The 7,304-nt window shown below is 47.2% G+C and overlaps 1 long non-coding RNA gene across 1 annotated transcript in view; it reads right to left on the bottom strand.

Annotated features, from left to right (window-relative positions):
* Nucleotides 1-2,983: 2,983 nt before the first annotated feature.
* Nucleotides 2,984-7,304, bottom strand: part of LOC123966604 — a 5,812-nt gene continuing 1,491 nt past the window's right edge. Inside the window, exons 2-3 of the long non-coding RNA XR_006824034.1 lie at nt 3,891-4,297; nt 2,984-3,411 (exon numbers count right to left, since the gene is read on the bottom strand). This is a non-coding gene — a long non-coding RNA (uncharacterized LOC123966604). The remainder of the gene's footprint in view (nt 3,412-3,890; nt 4,298-7,304) is intronic.

Below are 7,304 nucleotides of genomic sequence, written 5' to 3'. Positions count from 1 at the left end.
AACAAGGTTTCAGGAAATCCCCAGTTCTCCACTACTGAGACTGGCAGGCTTTTACACACTTACAGTCTCATAATTTCACATTATGTGTAACATATAACTAATTACACATTTAAACCTTTAACGTTGAATAATAAAAAGAAAATGTTTTTGTTTTATCCTCTCAATGACTGAAGTAATGCAAAATGTTTTGAAAAGGGAAGTACTGTAAATGTGTGATCTTTGTCATCTTGAGAAACTGACAAACCAGTAGAAGCAGCAAACACCAAGTGTATTTTTATACAATGTGTGTTTTGCAGTGTTACTAGTGAACAACTTGATGTCATTGCTTACTCTTAAAAATCGCTTCTGCAATCCACAACTCACACTGCACACATGCTTTTGTTTTCAAAGTGTTTTCAAAGGTGCCATATTCAGACTATTTTTAGCAAAGAACTGGCTACACTTTTGTCTCAATAATTTACTGGTCAAAAATCTAATTTTGTTTACATAGCACAATGTCACGGCTTTACAGCAAATGACACCCTCTTTTCTTAAACCGCTACTTGCCTACATATTGACCACTTTGTTGTGGTGGCAGCCCGGCTGACGGTGAGTGTCGTGGTTTTTTCTCCTTTTTATCAGTTTTTCTGCTTTTTTCCTTGGTTTCCTGTTCTCTGCCTGCCTCCCTGTGTTTTCTCCCCTGTGTGCTCTCTCTCCCTCTGCTCCTGAGCCCAGCCAACTACCTGCACCTGCATCCCATCCGCCACCTCGTCAGCCTGCCACACCTGCCAATAATCACCTCATGACTGCCTGTATTTCAACCCCGGTTCTCCACACCATCCTCGCTTGATTGTCGTTGCTCCATACCCGGTGCCACTTCCGTGTTCAGGCTTCCATGTTTCTTGTTTTTTCACATTTACCCTGTGCCTTGTTGTTGTCTTCCCTAACCTTGTCTCTCTGTCTGTTTCCCTCCCAGGTACACTCACCCTCGTCCTCCGTTCGGCTGGGCTCATCCACTGGCCCACTCCTCCTCGGACTTCCCTCACGGCGTCCTCCCTGTTCCCCCGCCTCTCCTCGCTTCCTCGGCCCCTGTGTTCCCCGACTCCCTGGGCCCCTGTCTCCTTGGTTCCCCGTGCCTGTGCTTCCCCGACATTCTCCTCTCCCTCCACTCCAGTCCCTCTCACCCTTTTTCCCTCAATAAATCTCCTTCCCTCAGAGTGCTGCATTTGGGTCCTCTCTGTCCACACACCACACCCCGTAACAGAACGATCAAGCCAACTATGGACCCAGCAACCGCCCTTCAGGAGGCGGCTAGTCAGCTGTGCAAGGAGCTGTTGGAGTTGGAGGAGAAGTGGAGGGGCTCGACTCACACGGGCTACAAGCTGGCGCTTTTGACCTTTGGCCAGGTAAAGGTTTCTCAGAGGCCTTGGCTGAGAGACGCCGTCCCAGAGTGGCTGGCCAGATTTGTCCATCTCCCCGCTAGCCCTCGGTGGTCTCCTACCCAACCCGCTAGTTGCAGGCTGGGAAGCATTTCCCTGTGTAGCCAGACCCCAGCCGCCAGCCCCCAGCCTGCCCCCATGCCTGCCAGCGCCGCTGGCCCCCAGCCTGTTCCTCGGCCCGCTAGCCCCCAGCCTGTCCCTCGGCCTGCTAGCCCCCAGTTTGGTCCAGGTCCCCAGCCCGCTAGCGCCGCTGGCCCCCAGCCTGTCCTTTGGCCTGCTAGCGCTGCTAGCCCCCAGTCTGACCCTGTCCCTCGGCCTGCTAGCGCCGCTAGCCCCCAGTTTGGTCCAGATCCCCAACTCACTAGCGCCGCTAGCCCCCACGCCTGGCGCTGATCCCCAGCCAGTTAGCCCACGCCTGGCGCTGATCCCCAGCCAGTTAGCCCACGCCTGGCCCTGATCCCCAGCCAGTTAGCCCCCAGCCCGGCCCTGATCCCCGGCCCGCTAGTGCTGCTAGCCGCCAGCCTGATCCCCGGCCCGCTAGCCCTCCGGTGGCTAGCCCCCTGCCTGGCCGGCCCATCTGCCCGCGTGACCCCCCCCAAACAAATACTCTGGGACTATGAATCTCCTGGCCTTCTTTGCCATGAAGGCCAGGGAGTCAGAAGCACGGGCAGCCAGTCTGCGGCCTACTAGTGTGGAGGCTAGTTTGCCTCCCGGCTTCACGTCTGATCCACCTCCAGTAAGGCCAGCTGGAGGGCGACGTGGACCCCCTAGCCCGGCTCCCCGGCCTCTGGAGAGGTCGCCAAGCCCGGCTCCCTGCCCGGCTCCCCGGCCTCTGGAGAGGTCGTCTCGCCCCCTAGCCCGTCCCTCGGGCCGCCCGCCCGAACTCTCTGGCTTGTCTCGCCTTGCTCCCCGGCCTCTGGAGAGGTCGACCCTCCCTGGCTCCCCAGCTCTGTCCTCGGGCCGCCCGCCGGACCTCCCTGGCTCCCCCAGTTCGCCCTTGGGCGGCACAGCTCAGTCCTTGGCCGGCCCGCCGGACCAACCTGGCTCCCCTGCTCTGTCTTCAGTCAGCCCCCCTGAACTCCATGGCTCCCCTGGTCCGCCCGAACTCCTTGGTCCCTCTGCTCCGCCCTCGGGACGTCCGCCCGAACCCCCTGGCCTCCCAGCTCTGCCCTCGGGACGTCCGTCTATATTGGATACATACATATACACATACAGTGGGTACGGAAAGTATTCAGACCCCTTTAAATTTTTCACTCTTTGTGTCATTGCAGCCATTTTCCAAAAATCAAAAAAGTTCATTTTATTTCTCAGTAATGTACACTCAGCACCCCATCTTGACAGAAAAAAACAGAAATGTAGAAATTTTTGCAAATTTATTAAAAAAGAAAAACTGAAATATCACATGGTCAAAAGTATTCAGACCCTTTGCTCAGTATTTAGTAGAAGCACCCTTTTGATCTAATACAGCCATGAGCAATGAAAGAGAGAAAAATTTAAAGGGGTCCTGTAGTCATTTAATTAAATGTAAATTGCACAAACTTACAGGAGGGAGTAGCCAACACAATATCCACACAGAAGTACAGCTTGTAAAGGTAATAATGGTACAGACTGAAAATGAATAATGGTACAGATATTTATAGTAGTGTTAATAACATTAATAACAAAAATAATAACAAAAGGACTAGTTATAATAATTGTAGCAGAGGATGTCTAGCAGGAACACAGGGGCAGCAGGTGACTCTCAGGTGCTAATGAGCTGGTAAATTCAGGGTGGAAAAACTGAAGCACCTCAGGAAGGACATCCATCCATCATCAAACGCTTATCCTGCGTACAGGGGGGCTGGAGCCAATCCCAGCCAAATCCAGTAATGATGCATACCTGTGTCTGCATTACTGCCTCTCACAGAGAAAAGCAAAGTCACCCAGATGAGAGCAAACATCCTGATTGGATGCTTGAGACATTCAGTCTCTCCCTCCACAGGACAATGTTACACTGCAAGTGTGGTAAGAAAAAACAAAAAATACCCAGTTCAATTCAGTTGCTGAAAATGAAACAGGTGAAGCTCCAGAGTTGACATCACACATCTCAATACAGGATGTTGCATATTCAGTTATTCCACAGTTGCTTAATTAAATTTGGCCACCACTTCACCCAGGGTGCAGCTAATCTGATACTTTTATTGTGAAGCAGTTTTTTAAAATCTGCTCTAGAAAGGTCCTATATAAATAAACAGAATTATAACAGCTCTGAATTAATATATATAATTTCTGCAATACTCCAGGGCCCATGTCCGAGTGTGGGTCCCCTGAATCATTGATACCCCCACAGTAACAAAAAACAACTCTGACAAAAAAGAACGTCTGTAATCCTCCCAGCCCTTAAGCACCATTTCTCTAGTGCCAACAGTCACCTTTACTTATCAGTATTATTTTTATTCAAAAAGATTTAACAAGGTAAATGTTGTGTTTTACCTCTAGCTTGTTCTCCTACTCTCTTTTCTCCACAGTGATTTCTGCTGAGTGGTTCTGACTCTTCACTTTTCAATTTCTCCCATCTTTGTGCAACAGCAAGGATTCAGGAAGTTTCCTTTCCTGGTATAAGCATGCAAAACTAAGCAAGTAAACTTAGGGGTGGTGAGGGTGTGCCTTTTCCCAAACTATGTCTGAGGGGTGGCCCACAGTCCCAGACTTTGAAAAGCCCTGATTTAACAAATCAGTCAGACGATGGTCCTGCCATCTTCCCCAAATTCAGTGGAAGGTGACGCTTGTTAGTTCTGAGGTTGGCCAATAACATCATACTCTGGTGATGGGTCTGTCTTCTGCAGTGACATGTACGTTCTGTCGTCTTTTTTGGGTTTCACCTTTTTTCTTGTGTTTTCCTATGGAGAGAAGAACGAGTGGAACATGATGTCTCTGCACTGACAGAGCCTTCAAACCATAAAATGATGATGTAGTAACATACCAAAGGAACATCAACAAGCACTGCACTTGGTCCATGTTGATCTGATTTTTGAAATTACATACTGTCAATTGTATAACTATTCAAGTGTTCTACTCAGTGGCTATTGTGTACACACCCCCATTTACCAAATCATAAATCTTTATATAAAATGATTCAGTAATATTCAAATTATAGCCGATATAGGGTATATATAAACAGCTGAAGGCCAAGAAGAAACAAGGGAAAACTTTTCAGCATAATATATATTTTTATACAATCAGCTCAACTAACGGTTTCTTTATATACTTGATAATTTGTGCACGTTTTTTAAGCTGTTGTTAATTAAACCCAATGCTTCTGAAAGACTACTTGTGAGTTTCACATTAATCCAGAGTATGTAATATCACTGGCATAATATAGTAAAAGTGAGGCAGAGGAAATTAGAAAAACATGTTGCTCCAATGTGAGCTGGTAATTTAATAAAACCTTCAGAAGATTGAAATGTTTAGTTGCTGTTTGAATATGTGTGGGAACCATTGCATGGTTGTTTTTGCAACATCCTCCAGCATGACCGGTTTGGCGGTGGGTCAGTAATGATGGCGGGTGGCATTTCTTTGGGGGGCCGCACAGCCCTCCATGTGCTCGCCAGAGGTAGCCTTACTGTCATTAGGTACCGAGATGAGATCCTCAGACCCCTTGTGAGACCATACGCTGGTGCGGTTGGCCCTGGGTTCCTCCTAATGCAAGATAATGCTAGACCTCATGTGGCTGGAGTGTGTCAGCAGTTCCTGCAAGAGGAAGGCATTGATGCTATGGAGTGGCCCGCCCGTTCCCCAGACCTGAATCCAATTGAGCACGTCTGGGACATCATGTCTCGCTCCATCCACAGACGGTCCAGGAGTTGGCGGATGCTTTAGTCCGGTCTGGGAGGAGATCCCTCAGGGGACCATCCGCCACCTCATCAGGAGCCCAGGCGTTGTAGGGAGGTCATACAAGCACGTGGAGGCCCCACACACTACTGAGCCTCATTTTGACTTGTTTTAAGGACATTACATCAAAGTTGAATCAGCCTGTAGTGTGGTTTTCCCACTTTGATTTTGAGTGACTCCAAATCCAGACCTCCATGGGTTGATAAATTTAATCTCCATTGATAATTTGTGTGATTGTTGTCAGCACATTCAAATATCTAAAGAAAGGAGTATTTAATGAGTATTTCATTCATTCAGAGCTAGGATGTGTGTTCCCTTTATTTTTTTGAGCAGTGTATGTAGCTCCAAGCTGAAAACCACCTGTAAGCTTTAAAAATAAATAGCTTTCTATGCATTTTGGCCTTTTGTCCACATGCAAACTTTGCCATTGCCAGCAGCCTACCAGAATGTTTTTGCTGCAGTTTTTTTCTCAAATTTTTGATTAAGAATTTGACTAAATTGGCACAAATCTGATTCTACATAAATGGAAGGATAACATTTTAAAGACATTTATAATTTAACATTGACGTTCTTATCAGTATCGTTATTCAATTTTATTTATATAGCGCCAAATCACAACAGTTCTCACAGCTGACTGCAGACTGTACTCTGTTATCTACAGAAGCCCAACAATTCCCACCAAGAGCAAGCACTAGGTGACAAAAGGAAGTTTTCCTTGCCTCTAAGAGGCAGAAACCTCGAGCAGAACCATGGCTCAGGGTGGGCGGACATCTGCCTCAACCGGTTGGGGGTGAGAGAATGGGCAAGAGGAAGAGAGAAAAAGATGGATGAAGGAGAGAGGCAGCCTACACAATACACACACAGACAGTAAAGGTGATGTTGCTATAGACTAAATGAAAAGTGTTATAGAGTAGGTATAGTAGTGTTGATAACAATCATAATGTTAATGATAAGACTAGTAACAATAGTCGTAGCAGAGGGTGTCGAGCAGGAACACGGGGCAACAGGTGACCCACAGCAACAGATCCAGACACCACAGCAGGAAGTGGTAGAACGAGGGACGAGAAAGCACAAGACTACCGGAAAGGGGAGAAGTCGATTTAGTAACATGCAATAATGGGATGAGGTTGCATACAGAGGGAGAGAAAGTAGAGGAGAGAGGAGCTCAGTGCATCATGGGAAATTGCCCGGCAGTCTAGGCCTATAGCAGCATAACTAAGGGATGGTTCAGGACTCACCTGAGCCAGCCCTAACTATAAGCTTTATCAAAGAGGAAAGTCTTAAGCCTACTCTTAAATGTGGATGGTGTCTGCCTCCTGAACCCAAACTGGAACCTGGTTCCACAGGAGAGGAGCTTGATAGCTGAACGCTCTGGCTCCTAGTCTACTTTTGGAGACTCTAGGAACCACAAGTAACCCTGAATTCTGGGAGCGCAGTGCTCTGGTGGGGTAGTAAGGTACTATGAGCTCTTTAAGATAAGATGGTGCCTGACCATTAAGAGCTTTGTAGGTAAGAAGAATGATTTTAAATTCTATTCTGGATTTTACTGGAAGCCAATGCAGAGAAGCTAAAACAGGAGAAATGTGATCTCTTTTCCTGGTTCCTGTCAGAACACGTGCTGCAGCATTCTGGATCAGCTGAAGAGTCTTAATGCACTTCTTTTTCGAGCAGCCTGATAATAAGGAATTGCAGTAATCCAGCCTAGAAGTAACAAATGCATGGACTAGTTTTTCTGCATCATTTTTAGACAGGATGTTCCTGATTTTCGCAATATTACGTAGGTGAAAAAAGGCGGTCCTTGAAATTTGCTTAATGTGAGACTTAAACGACATGTCCTGATCAAAGATAACTCCAAGATTCCTCACAGTGGTGCCGGAGGCCAAGGCGATGCCATCCAGGGAAACTATATCTTTAGATAATGTGTCACGGAGGTGCTTAGGCCCCAGAGCAATAACTTCAGTTTTATCTGAGTTTAACATGAGAAAATTACAGGTCATCCAGGTTTTAACATCCTGA

This window comes from Micropterus dolomieu, unplaced genomic scaffold, assembly GCF_021292245.1.
Source record: "Micropterus dolomieu isolate WLL.071019.BEF.003 ecotype Adirondacks unplaced genomic scaffold, ASM2129224v1 contig_13787, whole genome shotgun sequence".
Classification (NCBI taxonomy): domain Eukaryota; kingdom Metazoa; phylum Chordata; class Actinopteri; order Centrarchiformes; family Centrarchidae; genus Micropterus; species Micropterus dolomieu.
This window is presented reverse-complemented; position numbering and strand designations above follow the sequence as displayed.